Below are 24188 nucleotides of genomic sequence, written 5' to 3' on the forward strand. Positions count from 1 at the left end.
GCAATGCTTAACACAAAGAACCTGCTCAGTAAACATTTTCTCATAGCTTGGTCCCTGAGATTTGTGCATATTTAGCTTTTTGTATTTTCATTGGTATTAGTTTTTTTTTTAATTTCCATTTTTATTTTACATTTGGAAGGCACATGTGCAGATTTGTTACAAGGGTACATTGCATGGTGCTGAGCTTTGGGCTTGTGTTGATACCACACCCCAGGTAGAGAACATAGTACCCGATAGGAAGTTTTTCAGCCTTTGTCCCTTCCCTTTCAGAGTCTCCCATGCCTATTATTCCCATCTATGTCTGTGTAAATCCAAGATTTAGCTCCCACTTATAAATAAGAACATGCAATATTTGCTTTTCTCTTTCTGCCTTGGTTTGCTTACAGGAATGGCCTCTAGCTGCATCCACGTTCCTGCAAAGGACATGACTTCTTAATGGCTATGGAGTATTCCTTGGTGTATATGTACCACATTTTTTTAAAACAATCCACTGTTGATGAACACCTAGGTTAATTCCTTGTTCTTGCTATTGAAAATAATGCCACAATAAGCATAGGAGTGCATGTGTCTTTTTGGTAGAACAATATTATTTCAAGTGTATAAAATGAGTAATGGGATTGCTGTTGTGTGTCGTAAGTTAAATGAAGTGTATTTTGACTACATTTCAAATATAGTCAAGTTATAGTGCAATTGGCATTATTGCTCTTTATATTTTTCTGTTTGTTCTTTTCAGGCAGAGGTTTCTTAGCATATTAGTCATGAGCATTTTCTGAGCTACTTCTAACTCTCAATGTAACATGTTGTCCTGTTAAATAATTTCAAGCATGCCTAACCATTCATTGTCTTTAAATTGCAGGTATAAACTCCGTAAAATTATAACTTGAATGTCTTTTATTTGTTCAATCCTTTATTTTGCTTATCAAGTCTATCTAAAACTATTTTGAGATGTTGACTCCTAATATGTAGCTCTATTAAATGCACAAGATTGTATTTTAGTACATATAAAAATATATATGAATAACTTATTAAACATTTTCTGGAGCACATTATTTTTTTTAACTGAGAGAGATATACTATATTCATGGATGGAAAGAAGAATAATTAAGAATACCTTTTCATTCTCATGAATTACAGGTGTAAGATTCAAATAAAATACAAATGAGGTTGCTTTTGTAACTTGTCAAAATTATTCTAGATTTCATTTGAAAAAACAGAGATTAGATAAGACTATTTAAAAAAATTAATAATATGAAACTTTTCTACCAAAAATTAATAATACTCTACAATAATGTATATTGCATGAAATACACAATAAATCTATTTTATCTTATATAATATTTTGTAAATAATATTATATGTATGTGTTTATAAAAATAGTATTTTAAAAATACAGTATAAGAATTATCAGGTCAATGGAAGATAATAAATATCCTAGACATTAATCTTAATATAATCCAAAATCATTTAGAAATCTATGTATTTAAAAACCTGACGAAATATACACTGATTTATAGGTATCTATTTTTCTGTCTCCCTTCAGAAAGATATTATTCTGTCCTTTGGTTATATTATGCCCTTAACAGCTTATATATTCTAATTCAGTTGCTTTCTGCATTATTTCACAGTACCGGTTCTGTTCCTAGAACAACAAACCAACTAGCCAACTAATTACTTTATTTTTTTTAATATGGTAATAATCTTTGCATCAAGGAAAACTGAATTAAAAATTAAGTGGATTTACAAAGAACTTGCAGTATTTATTCTCATTGCAAATGTGGGAATGTTTCTGTTTTAAAAACAAAATCAATATCAGGTCACCATCTACTACTGAAAGTATTAAAAAGCAGTTCATTTCCCTACTGTTGATATTTTTTGAAAAATGTATTGTTTGTGTATTTCTACAATATTAAGAATGCAAGTACTTTTTTAAAAAGTGTGTCTCATGGTGCTAGACCTGCGGAAATACTTATCCTTTCACTTGAAAGCCCTTTTTTGGTATGAAGACATCTATCATGGTCCCAGGAATTTTGGGGGTTAAGCATCATAGCTTCCAGTTTCCAAAATTATATGGTTTCTAAAACAGATAGCTCCAGCATGGCAGAATTCATTTAGAGGCTCTGCAAATTGTTGCCATGTCTTCCAAATTTTTCAGTTATTCTCGTGTCCCAGTGTACTTGACTTTGTAAAGTAACAGAGATCTATGACTTTTAAACTTTTTCAACATAACCTGCAGTAAAAAAAAAAAAATACATTTTTCATCCTAATTCAGTACATAACATTTATTGAGCACACTTCATGTGCTATGCAACTTTCTACATCTATGTACCGGGTATTCAGAAGTAATTGGTATAATAAAAAATACTTATTTTCTTGGAACTGATAATCACACACAGATACACACAAGTATACACAACTATTTCTTTATACCCATTGCATGAACAATGTTCCCTTGTTCTTTTTATTCCATTCTATCCTTTTCTATTTTTTTTTTAGTTATAACAAATAAAAATAAAACACTTTTCTCTTTAGGATCCACAAAGTGATTCAGACCTCACTAATGGATCTTGACTCCAGCTTTGAAAAACCCTGACATAGAGCTATTGCATACTGTTAACATTCTCATTAAAACAACCTAGAGTTTAATGTTTTTTAAAATTCTTGTTTAATTGTTGGTTTCTCTCACTAACTTCTTCTATCACCAACATTTTCACTGAACTGCTTTTGAGATAGCAAAAATTATATATTCTTTCTGAATCTGTGTTTATGTAACTTGTTTTTAATCTAAATGGAGAATCTTTTATTTATTTCTGTCAAATTCTTCTTTATTGGTTTCAGTCCATCATTCTAGCATATCAAGATTTGTGAACCATGCCACTGTCATGAAATATATTAGATAATCCTCCTAAATCTGTGTCATCCACAAATATGAAAAAGGTGGCTTCTATGTTATGATCCAAGTGACTGATAAGAAATACAGAAATTTGCAATATTTTTCTTTAGAGACCTATCTTGTGAACATTGGTTTATCAATCTACATTTTAGAGTTATATTTGCATATCAAAAATGAGTTCCCTTAATTATCCTATGATCCTGTCTTAATTTTCTCATACAAAAGAATCCTAACAGATTCTCAACAATGTTACTATATTCTTGATTTTTCTTTCCCTGAGATATCAATACCTCATTTATGAATACAGCTAAGTTTCTGATTATCCCAGCCCCATCCTTTCACAATAATAGACTTAAGTTTACAAGTTCAGCATCAGAGCAAATGAGACTCTGATATCACAGCACATTAAGTTATTCTCAGAACTAAGGGATGGTTTGATGTGTATGCTGCAGGGATAAGCAATATTCTTGGTGATCATAATATCACTCAACTATTTCTCCTCAACTATTAGTGATTTCCAACCGATAAGGATTCTGTCTTAGTCACAATGTCTTAATGTCTGTGACAGCTCCTGAATGGGACTAAATTCTAGTTAGCTAAGGCTAGATACTCTTCATCTAGTTCAAAGATCTCAATTTTTCTGTCGAAAGCATGTTTCTTTGGATGTAATTTGCATTCACCTGATGAAATGTTATTAATAGGATGCATTAAAAGGATGGTAGTAACAGGATGGTTTCCTTAGATAAGAATATAGGGCAAGGGATTAACCAGTTCTGAGTATGAATCCCTATTTTAATCACAAATGTACTGCAGTACTTTTGGCAATATCATTAACCTTTCTAAGTCTCTGTGCCCTTTTTTGCCAGAGATAGGAGTGCAAACTTCACTTAAAAACAAGGTTCTTGAAAGAATAGATTATGTGGTAAAGAGCACGTTCTATGTAATCACTGAATAATAAGCATAATTATTGATTGGTATATGAGCATTATTTTTAAAATGGGTTACTTTTTAATAGAAATGTTGAATTATGATTATAATCAGGGGAGGGTGGGAATCTTTATTCTTAAAGAATGCTTGCTAGTGATACCATCTCCTTTCACCTCTATATAAGACACTTTCATCCCTCAATTTTGTCAATCTTCTCAACCTTGCCAGAGCAGAGAGCATATGGGCATTTTATTATTATAGGCATTTATATGCAATGCCTGACAACCACTAGCATTAGCTCTCTTTGAGTTTTGGCAAATCATTCAGCTCTCCAAGCCCAATTTTTCTCATTTGTAAAACAACAAACTTTTACTTTGAGGCAGTTTTATAAACAATTATGGATAATATATGTAAAATACCACAATAATTGGCACATATTGAACACTGAGTAAATGGTGACTGTTATTATTTCTAGATGTTTTTTCCTATTCAATTAAAGAATGTGATCCCTAATACACAAGAAAGGGGAAAATGCATCTTTAGACATTCTTATCTTCTTTCCACCAGGAATATTCTTCTGTCCTCTCACAAAATTATAATTACCTTTCCTCTCTAAGCAACTAACTAATACATCTAGATGAACAGCCAAATTCCCAGTGAGGAGGAAAGTGCCATTAAATTAAATGGCCTTGGTCAACTAAAGCTGCCTCTGTACAGATTTTAGGTTTGGTCTAAAGGTTTACGTAGTAATCTGTAACCTAACTTGATCTGTAGACAGAACCACAGCAGCTAAACTTCAGGCAACCACAGGCAGCCAACTGTTGAAACCAGGTTCAAATAAAGCAAAGGCTCAGATGTAACGAGTCCAGCTGTTTCTGCACCTTGGTTTTGCTGTCTGTATGTCACCTTCCTTTCTCTGTTCATAAGTGTTATCCAACCATGTGGCAGTCCCGGAGTCACTCTGATCCTACTATAGTTCTGGGGGCTGCATGATTTGTGAATTGTTCTTTGCTCAGTTAAACTCTATTAAATTTAATTTACCTAAAGGTTTTTCTTCTTTTATAGTGCAGAGCTAATACTTCTGCCATAGTAGCAGAGAAGACATTTTACTAGGAATAGTTGAGAAGTTTAGTAATTAATAGTAGAGCGTTTTCAAGCAGGGAGACACAGCTGGGTTTGGAATTAACCCTTGCTTAGTCACAATGTGAAAGTTACTGAACCTTGCTTATTATGTCTTCTATCAAATATGCATAATAGTATTTCTTTGAGTATACAGTGGCATAAATGAGAAATGTTTAAAATTTCAGTGCTTAGTACATTGGCAGGCAGTAAATTACTGATAAATGGAAGCTCATTGTTATTTCTTCTAGTACTCAATTTAAAACTTTCATGTTCCAATGGTCTTAATTGATGGTGGAGGTCATAACTATTTTACCTTTAGAGTGTGAATTTTAGTATTTATTGATCAACATTTTCAAATAAGACCATTTAGATGCCCTGTAGTGTTTCTTATAAATTAGCCATGTAAAGCTTGATATTTTTGTAAAGCTGCCAGGGGTTTCACCTGAACACAGGATTTATATAACTACTAAGAAAGATGAATTATAATTCTGAGAGATAACTAATATCCATCAGCAATTTTAGTCATGATGAAGGCCATCAATAAATCTTGCAATCGTTTTGCTGCTCTTGTTGATGTGGTTATCACTGAATGGTCTATCATTTCATATCCTGACTCCTAGATTAAATCTAATTTCTGGTGTCATCCCTGCATACTTCAGTGGCATTTCATGCAACTCCATAGGAATGTACAAGATGGTAGACATAATTTGGAGATACTTCCTGGTCTCGATTGCAATATGTGAAGACACTTTCCAGTTCTCTGGTTGGGAAGACATGTGTAGGGATTCTGGGTCCTTGATTCAGATTAGTAAGATAATGTGCTGGTTCTATTTAACTTCCTTTCCTCCTATAGCATTTTAGAAATCCCAAAATATATCCTAAATATATTATCCTCCTACCTGTACTGGGTACCTCTAAAGGGGAAAATACATTTTCTAGTCTATAAAATCCCATTTAATCCATCTTGAAGGTATTCATAGAGAACAAGATTAACTTATTTGAACAGTTGGGAAAGTGGGCCTAAAAATACAATTATCTACGTACAAAATAAGCGTTCATTACAAATCTGTGCTTCACACATTGTTCTAGAGCTAAGGAGACATTGGCCCTGCTTTCCAAGGGATCTCTTGGTGAGGAAATGGGGACAGGCACATATGTAAATAATTAAGCAGAATGTAATGCTTATTATGCCAGGGTTAGAGAAACCCTATTGAAAGCAAGGGAACACAACTCTTATATCTATTTAAGGCTTCCTCAAACTGGTAATATTTGAGTCATCAGAAGAGTTGAATTAGGATAAAGAGCAGGTAGAGAATCTCAACTAAAGAGAAAGAGAGGAGAGAATTACAGGAGAGAGAGAAGAGGAGGGAAGGAGAGGAGAAGAGAAGGAACAAATAGAGAAATTGCCCAAGTAGCAGTCCCTGGACATTAAACATCCTACCAGTACTGATATTGATGAGATTCTAGAGGTAACAGATTATTGGTAGAAATAACTAGACCTTAAATACAGAAATCAATATTTCAGTCATTCAGATATATTTTGAAACACTCAGTTCTTACCTACAAGAAAATAAAAATAGTAGTTATTTTCCAAGATTAATATGTGAAATTTTAGAAATTCTATCCCAAATACTATTATTATTCCAATAAAAAATGGAAACGATATGTTATAAACAAAATCATGGGTTACTTATGTAAGTGAAACATCTGAAACTTTTCTAAGAATTTTTATCATTTTTCTAGCTGGTAATAATCTACCTTTTGAAATTTTATTTCTGTGATTTAGGTAAACCTACACTGATACAGATAATCTCATAAACTATATTATCAACCACATTTGCTAGATTGAACTAGAAGTATGGAAAGAAAAATTGTACTATAGTAACTTTATACTTCTAAAATTATTTGTAAGGGAAAGATATGAGATTTATTCAGTTTTATATAAGTATTTAATTAGGTAATGTTGTATAGTGTTTTGAACTTAAAAGTTTAAGTCTAACATTCAACTCAACACTTGATTGTTAAGAAAGTGTTAATATGCTTTTATCTATGCAGTTAACACAATTGTGCCATTTGCAAGTAATTTACCTTAAGAGATATTACTGAATCTTTAAAATTAATAAAAATTAAGCATAATAATGCATGTTTACATTAAAGTCCTATTTAATCAGAAAGATTCAATTTACAAAGACAGTTTAGAAGCAAGTCATTATGTCTAAATGGTCCAGTTGGTTATTTCCATTCGTACTTCACCTTGAAAGCTAAATTAACTACATCATAAAATAGGGATTTATACATTACCAAAAATATTTCGAGTTATACTCTGAAGCAAAGATTAGCCTTTAAGGTCATTTTTCTGCTTTATCTTAATTGGCTAGCGGTTTCCCCTAAGTTCTAGCTAATTGATATAGAAATAAGTCACAAGTCTATTTTACTCTGAGATAGAAGGTCAGCATGCATCCAATAGTAATATGCTATTCTTTTTCTGCCATAAGTTTTATAGATAATTATCTTTCTTAAAGTCAGCAGACTACAGGCTCAAACATGACAGTGGATTAATAGTATCATATTAATTGTAATGATTGAACTCATTTTCCCTGGTGTTCCTGTGCATACTGATCATGACAAATGGCAGGCAAACATTTACACAGATTGATTGAGAATTCAAATTTAAATGTATCAATACTTATTGTTTTAGTTATTTTCACTTGTTGAATAAGAACAAGCACGTTAATAGTTTTTACAGAGGAAAAATAAGCTTCATAGAAACCAGGCATCAAGCAGAAACGTTAAGATTAATGTGTCAGATTGACCAAGGTAAGGAGAATCAGGGAGCCCATCAATGGAAAAGACCTTTCTTTTCTGTGAAAACAAGGCAGTGGACTGGGGACTCCAAGACATAACTATGAGCGCTGCCCTCAAGCCTTCCCAGTCTCTTACTAATGTAAATATAATATTTTTGTTTCCCATAATAGAAGAGAGAGCAGATAGTTTCAGGAGGAGAAAATGCACAGAAAACAACAGTGCACACTATAAGAACATGTTCAAATTACAAAATATAAAGTAAACTCATTAAGGAAATTTTCTGGGCCGGGAATAGTAACTCACACCTGTAATCCCAGCACTTTGGGAGGCCAAGGCAGGTGGATCACCTGAGGTCAGGAGTTTGAGACCAGTCAGGCCAACATGGTGAAACCCTGTCTCTTCTAAAAATACAAAAATTAGCCTGGCATGGTGGCGCATTTCTGTAATCCTAGCTACTCGGGAGGCTGAGGTAGGAGAATCACTTGAACCAGGGAGGTGGAGGTTGCGATGAGCCGAGATTGTGCCACCGCACTCCAGCCTGGATGACAGGGCAATACTCCATCTAAAAGAAAATAAAATTTCCTGTGATGGAAATTAAGGAAATTAACTAATTTTAAAAATTATACTCTCTCTTATGAATTGAGTTAAACCAAAAAAATTTTCAAGAAAAATAATAAAAATCAAATAAAAGCAAAAAAAAAATCTCAAAATTGACAGTGCTTTATCATTATCAAGCAATATAACAAAGTATAAATGTTTTAAAGAAAATGTTAAAATTGGAACATTCTTGATAATGGAAAAATTATAGGGATAAGTATATAACGGTTTTCATAATGCAGATGCACACTGTGAAAAATGAAGGTAAGGCACATGTATGAAAAGTAAACACCAAGTCCTCAGAAAGGGATTCAGCACACAATGCTCCCCGAACTCCATCTAGAAGCACGGGACCAGCTCATTCCAAAACCAAAATTCTGGCCACTTAGTGCTGCTCACCCATGTCTTAGCATTCTCTTCTTTCTCTAAAATATTCACTTTCCTCAGTTTTTTTATTTTTTATTTTTTATTTATTTATTTATTTATTTATTTATTTATTTATTTATTTTTTGAGACAGAGTCTCGCTCTGTCGCCCAGGCTGGAGTGCAGTGGCGCGATCTCGGCTCACTGCAAGCTCCGCCTCCCGGGTTCACGCCATTCTCCTGCCTCAGCCTCCTGAGTAGCTGGGACTACAGGCGCCCGCCACCGCGCCCGGCTAATTTTTTGTATTTTTAGTAGAAACGGGGTTTCACCGTGGTCTCGATCTCCTGACCTTGTGATCCGCCCGCCTCGGCCTCCCAAAGTGCTGGGATTACAGGCGTGAGCCACCGCGCCCGGCCTGTTTTTTTATTTTTTAGACTTTTTTGGAACTTTGAGAACTAAGGTTCAAGTCTCTTCTGTGACACAAAGAGACGTCTTGATATTACATTTATGCACCACTGTTCTTCCCCCATAAACAAAAATAAGACCAAAAATAACAGTTTCACATAAAAGCATTTTGTTTTAACTTACAGTAGCAAGAATAGATGTAAATGTGATGATCAGGGGCACAGACTGTGTGGCCACATTGCCTGGGCTCCAGTCAGGCTCCCCAATTACCAACTCACAGCCTTTAGGCAGGTTGTGCCACTTTCTCTAAAGTTGATAATCCTAGGACCTATTTTGTGTGCTTCTCAGTGAAATTCATTGTGAGGTGCTTATCATGATTCTTGCCTCATATACGACTCATGTATTTTTAATAAATAGCCTAGGCTTGTGGAAAAGTAATGTTAATCTCTCTCACACAGCCAGAAGAGGAAAAAAAATCAGTTGTGACATATCACTTCGTAATATTTCCTGGTTACAATGAGTATTCTTCTATATATTTTTAGATTGCCAAATGGAACTATTTGGCTCCTTGAAAAACATAAAATTAAATGTTACCTGGAGACTTAGAGAATAAAAGTTGTACATGGACATATTTGTTGGAATGTCTAGCTCTGACAAATCAAGCATCAATATTCAATCTAAACACAAATACATTTTTAATTATTTAATTGAGAATTTTCCAAGGAACTTTCCTGTCTTCTATAAATGGAATACAATAACAAAAATTTTGTGTTTTTTCCTTATAATCCAGATTATTATTATAACATCAGGTTTTGTATTGAATTTTACAGCAGTAAGGGCTGCAAAACATATTAAATTGTTTAGAGCTCTTGATACTGCATTAATTGTTTATTCTTTTTGTTTGTTTCGTTTCTTAAGATGGAGTTTCGCTCTTGTTGCCCAGGCTGGAGTGCAATGGCACCATCTCAATCTCGGCTCACTGCAACCTCCACCTCCCAGGTTCAAGTGGTTCTACTGCCTCAACCTCCCATATAGCTGGGATTACAGGCATGCACCACCATGCCTGGCTAATTTTTGTATTTTTAGTAGAGATGGGGTTTCACCATGTTTGCCAGACTAGTCTCAAACTCCTGACCTCAAGCAATTCGCTCACCCCGGCCTCCCAAAGTGCTGGGATTACAGGCATGAGCCACCGCGCCTGGCCATTTATTCTTTTTTTAATGATTATTTTCCTTGTTGTCTCTCAACAGTCCTCTGATACAAATAACAGTGTAAAAATCCCTCATCTTCTTTCAAGTTTGCTACTTTCCAATATCATGTGCATTAAAACCAAGGAATGATGCATTTTTAAATTGTATGTAATAGAATAGTTTATAGATCTGATTAAAGTGCTGCGGGAATTTCTAATGAGATAAGGGCATTAGCTTAATGTATTAACTCTGATATCTAGATGGCTGGCAAGAGACCTACGCATTCTCTTCAGTTGGGTAGTTAGCTGATTTAGTTCCCTGGAAAACTGAGCCTACCATCTTACATGCTAACATGTGATGAGGAGTAAATTCCAAGGGAAGGAAGATTGAGAAGAGGAAGAGTGGCTAGGAAAGGATGGTTTTCTATGAATAACTCTGTCTCCAAAGGATCTTTTCAGAGAAAGGATGGTCAAATAATTTTCTCATTGGCTTCTGTCTTCCACTGATGAACATTTGCTTCACACAGTGTCAATTCCTTCATACTTAACCGTCGTGCCATCCTCTCAGGTAAGTTATCAGGGGCATCTGGTTCTAAGACAGCCATGGTAGCACCCAAAGTATAAGCCACAAGGTGCAGGGAATGTCACCAAGTGGGTGCAAACTGGCATTCTTCTCTGCTAGCAGCTTGCAGCCTCCAGGACCAGGTCTGGCAAGCTAATATACTTGTGTGAGCTCACAGCGGCCCTCTGCTCCTTTCTTGACTCCATGGGAATAGAGACTCTCCAGAGCAGAAGGCCAAAGTACCTTGAACAAGGCATGTGGCAGCTTACCATTGGGTTGTGTCCCTGAGAGATATGAGGGTCTGGGACCAACTACTGCAGAAGGCCAGGCCAGCCAAGTAGGCCAGGGGTCACAGAGAACTGGCCGCTCTGAGAGATAGACACTGCACACCAGTGGCCTGCTTCCAATGATGGCAGAAAGCCACTCTTGGGCCCAGCTCCTGCTACTAGGTGATCTTTTCTCTAGGATCCACACAGCAGCCAATTGATGTTCAGAGCTGGGGAATCCCTGTGGCTCATAATCTGGATCCAAATATGTTAAGTTTATTAAGTGAGTGAACACTCAAACAAATAGTCTAAACTATGTTCTCATTGCTTCCACTTATTTGATGAGTGGTAAAAATCTTGAGTGTAGTTTTTACCTTCAATATAAATGAAATGCTTTCTAAGCATGTGCAATATTTAGTGTTCTTAGATTATTTGCTAGGGCACTTGTAGAATCAAAGGGAAAATCGACAGAATTTCTTAGGCTGTTTTTGACAATCTAGCAATATTTTGCTCATTGTTTATTTCTGGAGACAGAATTATTAGTTCAATCCTCCAATACAAAGATAAGAATGGGAAGTTATTTATAGAGTTTTTTCATATATCGTTACATAATTAACTTACATTGTAATACCACAATGAGATGAGATTTTAAATATATTACTAGGCAAATAATTACTAGGCAAATAAATAAATTTAAGTTTTTGTCTGATGCTCTAGAATTACGATAATTTCTGCTTCAAACTAGTGGTTTTTGCTACTCTGAAAATAATTCCTGACAAAGTTGAGCCATAATGAATTACTAAGCATATACTTGAAACAAACACAGAAGTTATTTGTCATCTTTACAGCATACTATAAGCCTAATAATGGGATAAATAATAATGTAATTTTACGTGTTGCCACCCAGCACTAGACATAAAAAACTCTTCTCTCTAAAATGCTAATAAAATCTGTGAACTTCCTTTTAAAAGAATCACTCTGCCTTTTCATTTACTCCCTAGTTAATACTACTCTTTTTATCACTTTTTTTTAAATTGCCAGCTGGAAATAAAGAATTCATTCACATGGGCATTATCTCTCTGCATTCCTGTTTCTTTCCAATCAGGAGCAGGATAGGGCTTCAGTAATCCTAACTTCTGGGCATCTGGAAAAAAGTGTTTGTTCCAAATCCATACAAATGCTGAATCATAACATCTGAGAAGGGTGATGGTGATTTTGCCATGGAAATTCAGTGAGCAGTAATCTTAACATTGACTGAGGATTAAGTAAATGGTGAGAAAATGGAGATCCCCTTGTACCCAGCAGTCCTTATAACTGCTAATTTACTACATGATGCTAATTAAATGAAGCTGGCTTCATAATGGCAATGTATGGTGCCTGTGTAGGAAAGCTGTTAACATAATTATATCTCTAACACAGGGGGCAAAGCAGATTACAATTACTAGAAAGCCATGGGATATAGATACCATGAGTGTTACATTAGGAGGTGGATTTACAGTTCTAAATTTTCCCAATACAGTGTAAAATTTGTATTTAAGTTTGCATTCATTAGGTGGCATCTAATAGAGATATTTAAAATATAAGCATTCTTCTCTAGGTAATCAGTTTTTACATTCAGAAAAGGAGGAGATAGAGTGTATTTATGTGTGTGTGTATTGGTAAAATAAATTTTGGTGTGCAATTTCCTGCCTTGTCAAAATATTACCTCTTTTGAAGTATGTATGGTGTGACAGTTACATATCAAACCATAAATAAAAATTGGCCTATAAGAATGAAAGTACCTTAATATGCAATATTGGATCCCACTTCTCCATACTCTTTACCTCTTATCTCCCACCATGGCAACATATTATTAAATATCATTCAAAGAATATCAGGCTGAAAAAGGAAAATCTCTCAAAGGTGAAATATTTTCAAAGCCAGTTTATGCTATTGAGAATAATTGGCATGGAGTAATTTCGTAACTCCAACATTTTGTGAAAGGTAAAGCTGTTGTAACAAACCTGCCTGTTCTCAGAAGCCTGGTTCATTTTTTCTACTTACTATTTTTAAGGGTGTTATGTGCAACTTATAGTACTAACAGAAATATGAAAAATTCATATCTAATTTGAATGAAGGTAAAATTTTTAGAATGAACATGAGCAGATAAAGAGATATAGGAATCAAATAAGAAAATTTTAAAAAATTTAATATTGCTCAAACCCATATGCTAGCCCTATACAGCATAACAAGCATTTTGAAAACTGTTACTCTCAAACTCTGGCTAATCTTTCTTTTTGAACATTTTAATATGTAAAAATGGTTGCCCAGAATATCAAGATATCATAGAATATCTTTAAAATAATTGATTAAGTAGATGATTAATCATGAAGGCAACTGAAACGCTTCCTGACCTCTGGAATAATTTGTAAAAGAAACTGAGTATTTGTTGATTGGAGAAGAATTAGCCTTTGCATATTGCCTTCTATATTTCAGGAACTTTATATGTGTTGTCTCATTGAATTTTCAAAACAACAAGCACCACTAGTGCTTGCTTTTATTAAGAAACTGGAGATCCTGAATTATTAAGTACCTTGTCAGAGGTTCCCAATCTAACTTCTCCCCACATCTAATTCTTTGCATACATCAATCAGGCAATCCTGCTATCTAGTACTACTCAAGGATGCCATGAGTCCTCAGGATTTACTTTACCAAAATTATAGAAGTGTAACTTGTGTTTATGTATTTATTTTTGTTTTGATAACTTATATGATGTAGAAAATAACAGAAAATGATGTTATGAATACCCATGTACCCATTACCCAAATTTTTCCATGTTAAGATTGAACTCAGTCATGCATTTACATGTAAAATAAATTAAACATTACAGATATCTTTGTGCTTTCCTCCCCAACTTTCCTTCACTTTATCACCTCCTAGAGCAATGGTGTTTTTGAACTTGGTGTATAAATCATTATACATGTTTTAATAGCAGATATATACCTATAGTTAAGGACATTACATAAATATATATATTTGTATAAATGTTTTGTACTGTCCCTATGCAACTCTCCTCACTTAACATTAATTTTTTCCATATGGATCCATGTTAGAGAATGCAGTTTTAATTCAGTAATTATGGAGATAAATTTATAGAATTGAATACTATATAGCATTTTAAATAAATGAAGTCAATTTCTAATCATTTGGAATTTAATCCTATTTTCAAAACAAAATTTATTTTATTGAAAATGATAAAATATTTTGCATATACTATTGAGGGATTGTGGGACATTGGTTAGAGAAGCATAAATTAATTGAGAAAAGTAAGATATAATTCTTAATTTGAATTTTGAGAATTTACAAAGGATATGCAAATTGTAATATCCACCAGTGAAAATGTGCTACTTCATTTTGTGTCTTAAGCATTTAGTCCCCTAATTTTGTCAGGAATCTGCTTGGCATTGCTAATGTATAGCATATTTGTGTGTACATGTGTGTATATAAGAGATTATATAAGTATGAGAAAGATATAGTATATGTAATATAACATATATGTATGTATAAAATATACGTAACAATGTTTTGTCTCATTACAAACTTGCAGATAAAATTTTTACTCCTCAGTTCATATATTTTAATTTGTGCTAATAATCCTTGTAGTTTTTTTATTCCTTAGAATCTCTATGCTCTCTTTAGGTTTGCCCGACGTAGTTCAGCTATCTGCTGAATTTTATACTTTAGTGTGCATCAGGTTAGGGTTACGTAGGCTGTGGGTAATAGAAAACTTGAATCACATAGCTTGTAGTAAAAAAAGGCTAGAGGTAGTATAGCCTCTGGGACTGGTGTTTTATGAATTTCAGTTCATGTCTTCAATATCCACTTTCTTTCCATTTCTTTGCTTTGTCATCCTACTTTATAATTTCTACTTTTATAATTTCAATGATAGCCCAATATTTAATATATAATATATGCTAGTACACAATGTGATATATCTAATATGTAGGCAGAATAACCATGTACAACAGAATTCAGTAGAAGCAAATAAACTTGTTTTCCTGTTAGAATAATGGAATTTTTTTTTTAATCATATCTCCTTGCACAAAATTGTCCTGTATTCCCATCCATGAACGACATCATTAGCCATGTACTGGGATTTTTCTTTTACTAATGAGGCCCATGCTTGGAAGTTGGGGTATTTATCTGAAGTATTTAAGTAGTGGCATAATGAATACTTGAAAATTTAAAGTAGAATTCCCTTTTGAAAGAAAAAGGGAAAAATAGTGCTTACAAAAACAATACAAAATTGTTGTGTTATTAAGGGCTAACTAAGGTCTTTGAAATCCTACATTCTGAATGGTTTAATTTTTCCGTTCTGTTTTCAATTTTGGAAACATTATTTTTCCAGTTTTCTTTTACACAGAGTCCTACCTTTCTTTATATTTCATTTATTCACTTTAATTTTTAAATATACTTCTTTTTGCTTTTTTTTTTTTTTGCTTTTGCTTCATATTTGCTTCATGTCTTATTTTTCATGATTTTTTTCCCCAGTTTTAAAAATTTAGTTCATCTAGTGCACAGTTAATTTCTCTCTAGTTCAGTAAATTCTAGGTAATAAAAATGATGCAACAGGTGTGTTACAAAATTTGGATTAGTAATTCATTTTAGATAAGTCACATTAAAGGTTTGCATTACTAGTTTATTATCCTTTCTTTTCCTCTCAAACAGTCAAGAGTAGGCATCTCATCTTTTCTGAGGGATGAGCAGTGTGCCTCCGTCTTGGTTTCTTGTATGAACCATGTTTGTCAAAGCCAAACAACAAAACTGGACACTTAAAGTGGTGAGAGCAGATTTTATTCAGTGATAACCTATTGCAATAGGGAATTGGGTTCATCATGAACTGAAAACTTCAATTTGTACAGAGATGACTGGGGATTTTAAGGAGACAATGAGGGAATAGGAAGGAGGCATAGCAGAGGCTTAGAGCAGAGAAAGAGAAGTGGACATTTTCAAAAAGTAGAAAGGAGGCTTGTGTGTGTGACTAGGCCACCGGGGTTTGCTAATTGGTACTTACCAAATTCAGCTCCTACCCTCCCACCGAGATGGACTCCCTATCTGCAAGTGCTGACTAGAACCGCTAATTCTTTTGGCAGATTTGAGCTTTCTTCAGAAGGTATTTTAAGAAGGGCTGAGGTCATCCTGCGGTGTGGCCTAGAGCTGTTAGAAACTATGTGTGTATTTGTCTCCGGTGTGTCTGTGTGTGCGTGTGTGTGTGTGTGTGTGTGTGTATGTGTATATGGGAGCGCATGTCTGCATGGCGGGGATTGGGTTGTCGATGAAATTATTTGCAATGACATTCTGCAGTTTTTACAGACCAGGGCTGAGGCTTAATCAAGAAGAGGGCTTATGGGAGCTTGATTGCAGTTTGGTCAGGGACAGAATTTTTGTCAACTATCCGAGAGATTTGGCAATTCTCCTTTGCACAGCAAAGCCACATTCCTCTTCCCAATGTGGGAATTAAACTCCCAGCAGTTATCTACTAAGTCAAATTTGGAAGCACCATCTCCAGTGACTGTACAGTTAGGTCAAATTTATTCTTCTAGCTTGGAGTCTTCTCTTCCTTTCTGGTTCTTTGTTTGCAGTTTTCCTTTCTTTTAAAATTGTCCAATGAATGCTTAAAAATATATGCCGTCTTAAAGTTGAATTTATCTAAAAGATTGAAAAGGATACTCTAATTCTGTAAAATTCAGCACTGCACTCCAGCCTGGGCGGCAGAGCGAGACTCCGTCTCAAAAAAAAAAAAAAAAAATGTGTAAAATAGTATTATATTGCCAGAGGAATGATGAAAACAAAAGGTTATTAAGAGTTTTCTCACGTAAGCAATGAAGCCTTTTCCAACTCTAATATTTAACAATAAGTTGCATAATTAATGCCTGGACAATGTGATTTCTAGTCAAGACATATTTATTAAAATTCTATCTTATTTCCACTAATAGTGTAGTAGATGAACAACACAAATGGGAGTCGAAATACGATACTGGCATGATTGACTGGAGATAGCCAAATGAGTTAATCTCTGTTGCTCTAATACAGCAGAATCTTTAGTTATTTCTGTTAGTGTCATAAGGATTTTAACTCCTGTATAATGAAAGAACAGTAGACAAATATAAATCTATGTATTTGTGTGAAAATGTGAAAGGCAAATTGTTAACTAACAACTCTATGGTAATTCTTGAGTAGTTTGGAATAACTAAAATGTTGTCCTAAAGTATGCTTTACTCTGTCAATGACATATACTCTGATTTGCATACATATAATCTATTCCTTATGGTTTAGAAAGCACCTAAACTCCGTTTGAAGAATCTGGAGTCACAATTTAAACTCTAATTAAGGGCTTTGAACCTCCTACATTCTGTGTGGTTTAATATTTCCATTCCTGATTTTATATCTCTTACATATTCCATTTACTACATAATGAAACTAAAATTTTCATAGAGTATAACGTGTCCTCTGAATTGTGAGCTGCATTTCCATAGTATACATGAATCTTGACTGACTCAGAGGCAAATTCTTGTTACCAAAAACGATACTTGTGGCAATTTTCTACATTTTTTTCCCTGGATCTCCAGCCTGCAAATTACTTGAAAATATTTAGCTCAAGTGATTGGAACCAAAACTAATTACGCGAACATGATTGCCTGAAATTAAACCAAGTGTTTTCTTGTCAGCTTTCTGAAACAGTGCCATAATATGTTGGAGAGAAAAATGTATACCTGAAGCGCCCAGACCTGTGTAATACAAATTAAATTTTAAATGAATTTCTGTTTGAAAACTCCTAAGTGCCTCCTTAGATACTAAGGCATGGGTAGAATAAAAGACTCACTTATAAAAATCATTACGTATTTAGGGCATTATACTAAAGGGCCAATCATATGGATTGTTGCAAAATATGGTCCCTTTCCCCAATGCATGTATAATCCACTGGGGATATTGGAGATTTTGCTAAACTATATCATGTTTAATGCTAGGTTCCAAATTAGCCTTTTAAATAAAAAGAGAAGTGGGCAGACAGAAATAGAAATGATTGCCAAGCTATAGATGTGGTCAGGAAGTCTTACAAGAGCAACTAGAAGCTGGACTAGAATTTAATGAAGAAAAGACAGGTTTCAGGTCAGACATCATAAACTTATATGTTCATGGGAGTCAATCAACAAGTGGAAGCAATATCCTGAGTATGTGAAGGACACTGCACATGTCCTAACCAGGAAACAAATACTCAGCTTGAGTGGATTCAGAAAGAAAGTGGACACAAAGGTAGTAGATATCACAATGTTATGAGAAGTAGAAAATCTGGATTATCCGTTAAATATCTGGATTTTAAACTATTGGCAGGTAATGATAATTTAACAACAACAACAAACACACACTGGACAGAACAAAATAGTCATCTATAGTTAAGTGTGCTGTTGCTGTCAGAGGCGTGTGAACCAGAGCAACTCTATCTTAAATAGGAGCTGGGTAAAATGAGGCTGAAACCTACTGAACTGCATTCCCAGACAGTTAGAGCATTCTAAGTCATAGTATGAGACAGGATGTCAACACAAAATACAGGTCATAAAGACCTTGCTGATAAAACAGGTTGCTGTAAAGAAGCCAGCCAAAACCCACGAAAACCAAGATGGCGATGAGAGTGACCTCTGGTTGTCCTCACTGCTACAATCACACCAGTGCTATCACAGTTTACAAATGCCATGGCAATGTCAAGAAGCCACTCTACGTGGTCTAAAAAGGGGAGGCATGAATAATCTACCCCTTGTTTAGCATATCATCAAGAAATAACCATAAAAATGTGCAACCACCAGCCCCCGGGTCCTCTCTGTCTATGGAGTAGCCATTTCTTTTATTCCTTTACTTTCTTAATAAAGTTGCTTTCACTTTGCACTGTGAACTCACCCTAAATACTTTCTCACACAAAATTCAAAAACCCACTCATGGAGACAAGAACCCTCTCTTGGGAGTCTGGATTGGGACCCCTTTCCTATAACATTGCCACCACTATGAAACATCAGATTTAAATATATCACTACTTAGAGGAGAATGGAGATTACTATTTCAAATACAGTGCTATTATTGTTTCAAGTTCCAAACACTGGAGAAATAATGTAAGTCTAGATTGAGTATCTATTACATATTTGGAGCAAAACAATATATACATTTTGCTAGATTGGTATTGTGGTGAGAATAAAACAAGTTTTCAGTTTAATCATTTAAATGGGTGTTATACTGTTGATGTTTCATTGGCCTCTGCAGTGACTAGAACTCATAATTGATGGGAGTATCTAAGACGAAAAATAATCATCTTACAGAAAAGTATCTATCTCAAGAAACAAGACCAGGCATGGTGGCTCACTCCTATAATCCCAGCACTTTAGGAGGCCAAGGCAGGCAAATCGCTTGAGGCCAGGAGTTCAAGACCAGCCTGGCCAACATGGTGAAACCCCATCTCTAGTAAAAATACAAAAATTAGCCAAGTGTGGTAGCGTGCACCTGTAATCCTAGCTGCTCAGGAGGCTGACACAGGAGAATCCCTGAACCTGTGAGGCAGAGGATTTAGCAAGCTGAGATTATGCCATTGCACTCCAGCCTGAGCAAAAGAGAGAGACTTTGTCTCAGGGGGGAGAAAAAAAACAAGAAACAAGAAGACATCATTAGGAAAATATTACTTTAAAAGAAAGTAATCCCAGCACTTTGGGAGGCCGAGACGGGCGGATCACGAGGTCGGGAGATCGAGACCATCCTGGCTAACACGGTGAAACCCCGTCTCTACTAAAAAAAATACAAAAAACTAGCCGGGCGAGGTGGTGGGCGCCTGTAGTCCCAGCTACTCGGGAGGCTGAGGCAGGAGAATGGCGTGAACCCGGGAGGCGGAGCTTGCAGTGAGCTGAGATCCGGCCACTGCACTCCAGCCTGGGCGACAGAGCGAGACTCCGTCTCAAAAAAAAAAAAAAAAAAAAAAAAAAAAAAAAAGTAAGTTATTTATATAACATCTAAAATTGTTCTAGTACAAATAAAAATTTATTAATTTTAAAAAAATTATAAATAATTTAATTTGCAAATAAATATGGAGCTACCTACAGAACCCTAAAATTTGTATATATGTTGCACTGTGCATAAGAAAAACTTAGCTTTAAAAAACATGTTTTTCCCTTTATTCTACTTAAAACCCATTCAATCCTGAGTTGAAAAGAGAGAACCTCATTAAATATATGTAAATAAAACCTTTCAAAAGGATAGCATTACCTCTGCTCTTACCTATATGTCATAGTGATGAATAGGGTTGTCCATCCCCACACTTGTACCATCATCACTTATGTACTAAGTTCTCTTTGGACTTCAAGGTTATTTTGCAGAAAACTTTTGTGTTCTTGTTTGAAAACTGAAAACTTTTCTAACCAGAGAAATATATTAACTTAAAATTTCTTATAGAGTTAACATAATTCCAGTCAGCAAGCAGCTGTCTGAAAAATAATTGAGAATTTACTTCCTAAGAATAACCAAAAATATTCTTTTAGAATGAAGGTCTTCATTGTCCCATGCTTGCATTTGTTCAATATGTATTACTCATAGAAGTTGTTACCCTAAAATATTCTCTTAAGTATGGATCAGAATAGTGGCAAACAGATCCTATTTGATCCTATGAGTATCATGATCAAAATGTCTTTCCCTTTATCCAAGTGATTAAAAGTTCAACTTCATTTCTATTTTAGAGGGAATTGTGTTTGATATGTGCCACATCTCTGTTCTAAATTTACTATTGTCACATTCAGGTTAATTTACCTACTATGTACCATGGGTATTCTTAATGTCTAATGTTGAAATTAAGTTTATAGTATCATCTAAATTTTGATTCATGGAATAACTTGAGGGGATAAAGATTACATTAGAATCAAGTGTGGAAATTTTACCAAAAAATTCTTAGCAGTGAGGGAAAAAAGTCTTTTAAATAAAGAGCTGCTGGAGAGATACACAAAAAAGTACTGTCACAAAATTCTCATGCTTGAATGTATATATAGTTATTTGTGAAGATGTCTTTGAATAAAATAATGAGCAAATTCATTGAAAATCAATGTATATAGATATACAATTTAAGAGGCAGAGAACAATATGGAAATCTGAATGGAAAGTATCAAGAGCGAGAGATAGACCTTGATAATATTCATCTAAGATAATCTCCACATTAGGAATATGTTATGAAAATCCCATAACTTTAATAGTTTAGGGATTAAGAGAAATGTTAAAGTCATTGAAGAAAAAATAAGAAAAAAGACTTTCAACTGTTGTTCAGTATAAACAATTGTTTCTCAAAGTTTCAAAAAAAGAATTTAAAATTACTTATTGAGCGAATGGAAATAGCATCAGAGGAAATTTACTAGCCCAGGTGTAAATACTTTCAATGTTCTGAGCACGATCCAAAGCTAGTGTTAGCTAACAATTTATGAGGTGCTTACAGGGGTTCAAGACTACAGCTAAATGAGAGATTTGACCTTGCTCCCACTGTGAATTATACATGATCAAAAATGGATAACTTGTATTAATGCAAAGTGACTTAGGTGGTTCAATTTCAGTTCATTTTATTAGTTTATAAAAATAAAAATGTTCTCTGTGATAAAATCAGAAAGCAATATTTTTTTTCACAGTAACACAGGATCAAATTTTTAAAAATGAATTTTGCTATTGGCACACTGAACAGTTCCATGTCCCTAAAGATGAGCAGTTTGATTGAAAAGAAAGATGTCCAGGTGCAGAAATCTAATAGCATTATTTAGCAACACTCCATCTATTCAGTAAAAGAAGAGAAACTACTTCCAAAATAAAGAGCTCTTAAACACCCATCAGAAAAAACTCATAGAAAATCCAAATAATAAATTGAGCAGGTCTGAAAAAAATTAAAATGATTGGAATTAGGTAGAAAATTTACAGGTCACAAGAGATCTGATTTAGAAATAAACAATAAAAATATCTGGAAATGCTCCAAATATTTAAAACTTAAAGACACACTTTCTCTCTCTCTCTCTCTCTCTCTCTCTCTCTCTCTCTCTCACACACACACACACACACATCTAAAACAGGAAATCACCGACTCAGAAAATATTTTGAACTAAAAAGTAGTGACAGCACAATGGATCAAACTGTGTGAGTACAGGTAAAGCAAGACACAGTGAGAACTTGCAGCTTTAGATGTTTTCCAATATATAGAAGAAAGATTTAAATTAGTGGTCTAAGTTTCTACCTCCATATCTACAAAAAGAAAATTAAACCCAAATAAGTAGCAAAAGGAAATAATAAAGGTGGGAGTACAAAATAAAAGAATAACAGTGGAAAAACAAGAGAATAATCAAACCAAAAGCTCATTTTTATAAAAAAAATCAGTAAAATATATAATCTTTTAGGTAGGGACCAAGAATAAGAAGACAGATTATAACAATTTCATGAATAAAAGAGTATATGTCACTATAGATTATGAAAACTTTAAAAAGAATATTATGATAAATTATATTTCAGATATCTGAAAAAATAGGTTGAAGGAACAAATATTTTGAAAGTCAAAAATGAGAAAACAAAATCTCTTCAAAAACTTTTCAATAAATAGAATACTTAGATCAACATCTATTTTTTACATAAAATTCATAATTAAAAGCATTTTCCCAGAGAAAACCCAAGATTCAGACAGCCTCACTGGAGAATTTTCTCAGACATTTAAAACAAACCAAAAATAGTAATTTCAATCATGCACAAACATTTTCCAAAAATAGAAGAAGCAAGAATAATTCCCAACTCATTTTTGTAAAATGAAGCTAGCATAACTCTAATAATTAAATGAACTAAACATACTGTAAGAAAACATATCTCTCATGAACATGATAATAAATCCTTTACAAAATGAGAGAGAGAGAGAGAGAGAGAGAGAGAGTGTGTGTGTGTGTGTGTGTGTGTGTGTGTGTGTGTGTGTGTGTGTGTGTCTGCCTGCCTGCCTGCCTGGCGGCCTGGATTTTTTCCTATCTCCTCTCTCCAAAAGACTTTCTTTTCAACAAGTGATGCTGGAACAAGTCCCTATTCATGTATACAAAAAACAAACTTCAATCTTTGTCACAACATATTCAAACATTAATTTGGAATGAATCATAACCTAAGTTAAAACTAAAACTCTTCAACTTCTAAAATGACAAATAGAGGGTATTTCCAAATTGGATGTAAGAAATCTTTTAATTTGAACATATAAAATCATTACCAATAACATAATAATAAAAAAACTTCCTATCTCTGAAAGACAGCATTAGAAAAATGTCAAACCATAAACTGGGAGAAAATATTTCCCTATGTGTATTTGACAGAAAAATTGCATCTTTCTGTTATCTATCGTCTATATCTCTTTAAATCTTTATATCTATATATTTAACAAAAACTAGCATATCAAAGCAAAGAAGACAAACACTCCCAAATGAAAAGAGACATGAAGAGACACTTTACATAAAATGATATAAGAATAGCTAGCTGTTCAGCATATGAAAAGATGTTCAACATCCATTAGTCATCAATAAAACACACTCACAATAAGATGTCCCTACACATTCAACAGAATATCTAAATGTTAAAGGTTTATAATACACAGTGAAGGATTTAGAGTAACTGAAACATTCATATATTACTGATGGGAATATAAAATGTTAACAACAACTTTGGAAAACAAACAGCTTTAGAATTTCTTATAGAGTTAAGCATACATTTGCTATAATACCCAGCAATTCAACTCTTAATAATTTACCCATGAGAAATTAAAATAAATAGCTGTGTAAGGACTTGTATGCTAATATTCATATATTTATTCATAGTTCCAAAGTAGAAACAACCTAAATGACCATCAGCTGGTGAATGAGTACACAAATTGTGGTATATCTGTACAATTGAATATTACTCAGCAATAAAAAGCAACAAACTATTGTTTATGCAACATGAATGAATATCACATATGCTAAGTGAAAGATGCAAGATATAAAGACTATATCCCACAAGTTTCAATGTTT

At 34.1% G+C, this 24188-nt stretch overlaps 1 pseudogene; it reads right to left on the reverse strand.

The window, feature by feature from the left end:
* LOC100429832 (uncharacterized) overlaps positions 1-10904 on the reverse strand; it is a 41559-nt pseudogene extending 30655 nt beyond the window's left edge.
* Positions 10905-24188: the final 13284 nt, after the last annotated feature.

The sequence above is a fragment of the Macaca mulatta genome, chromosome 6 (genome assembly GCF_049350105.2).
Source record: "Macaca mulatta isolate MMU2019108-1 chromosome 6, T2T-MMU8v2.0, whole genome shotgun sequence".
NCBI lineage: Eukaryota > Metazoa > Chordata > Mammalia > Primates > Cercopithecidae > Macaca > Macaca mulatta.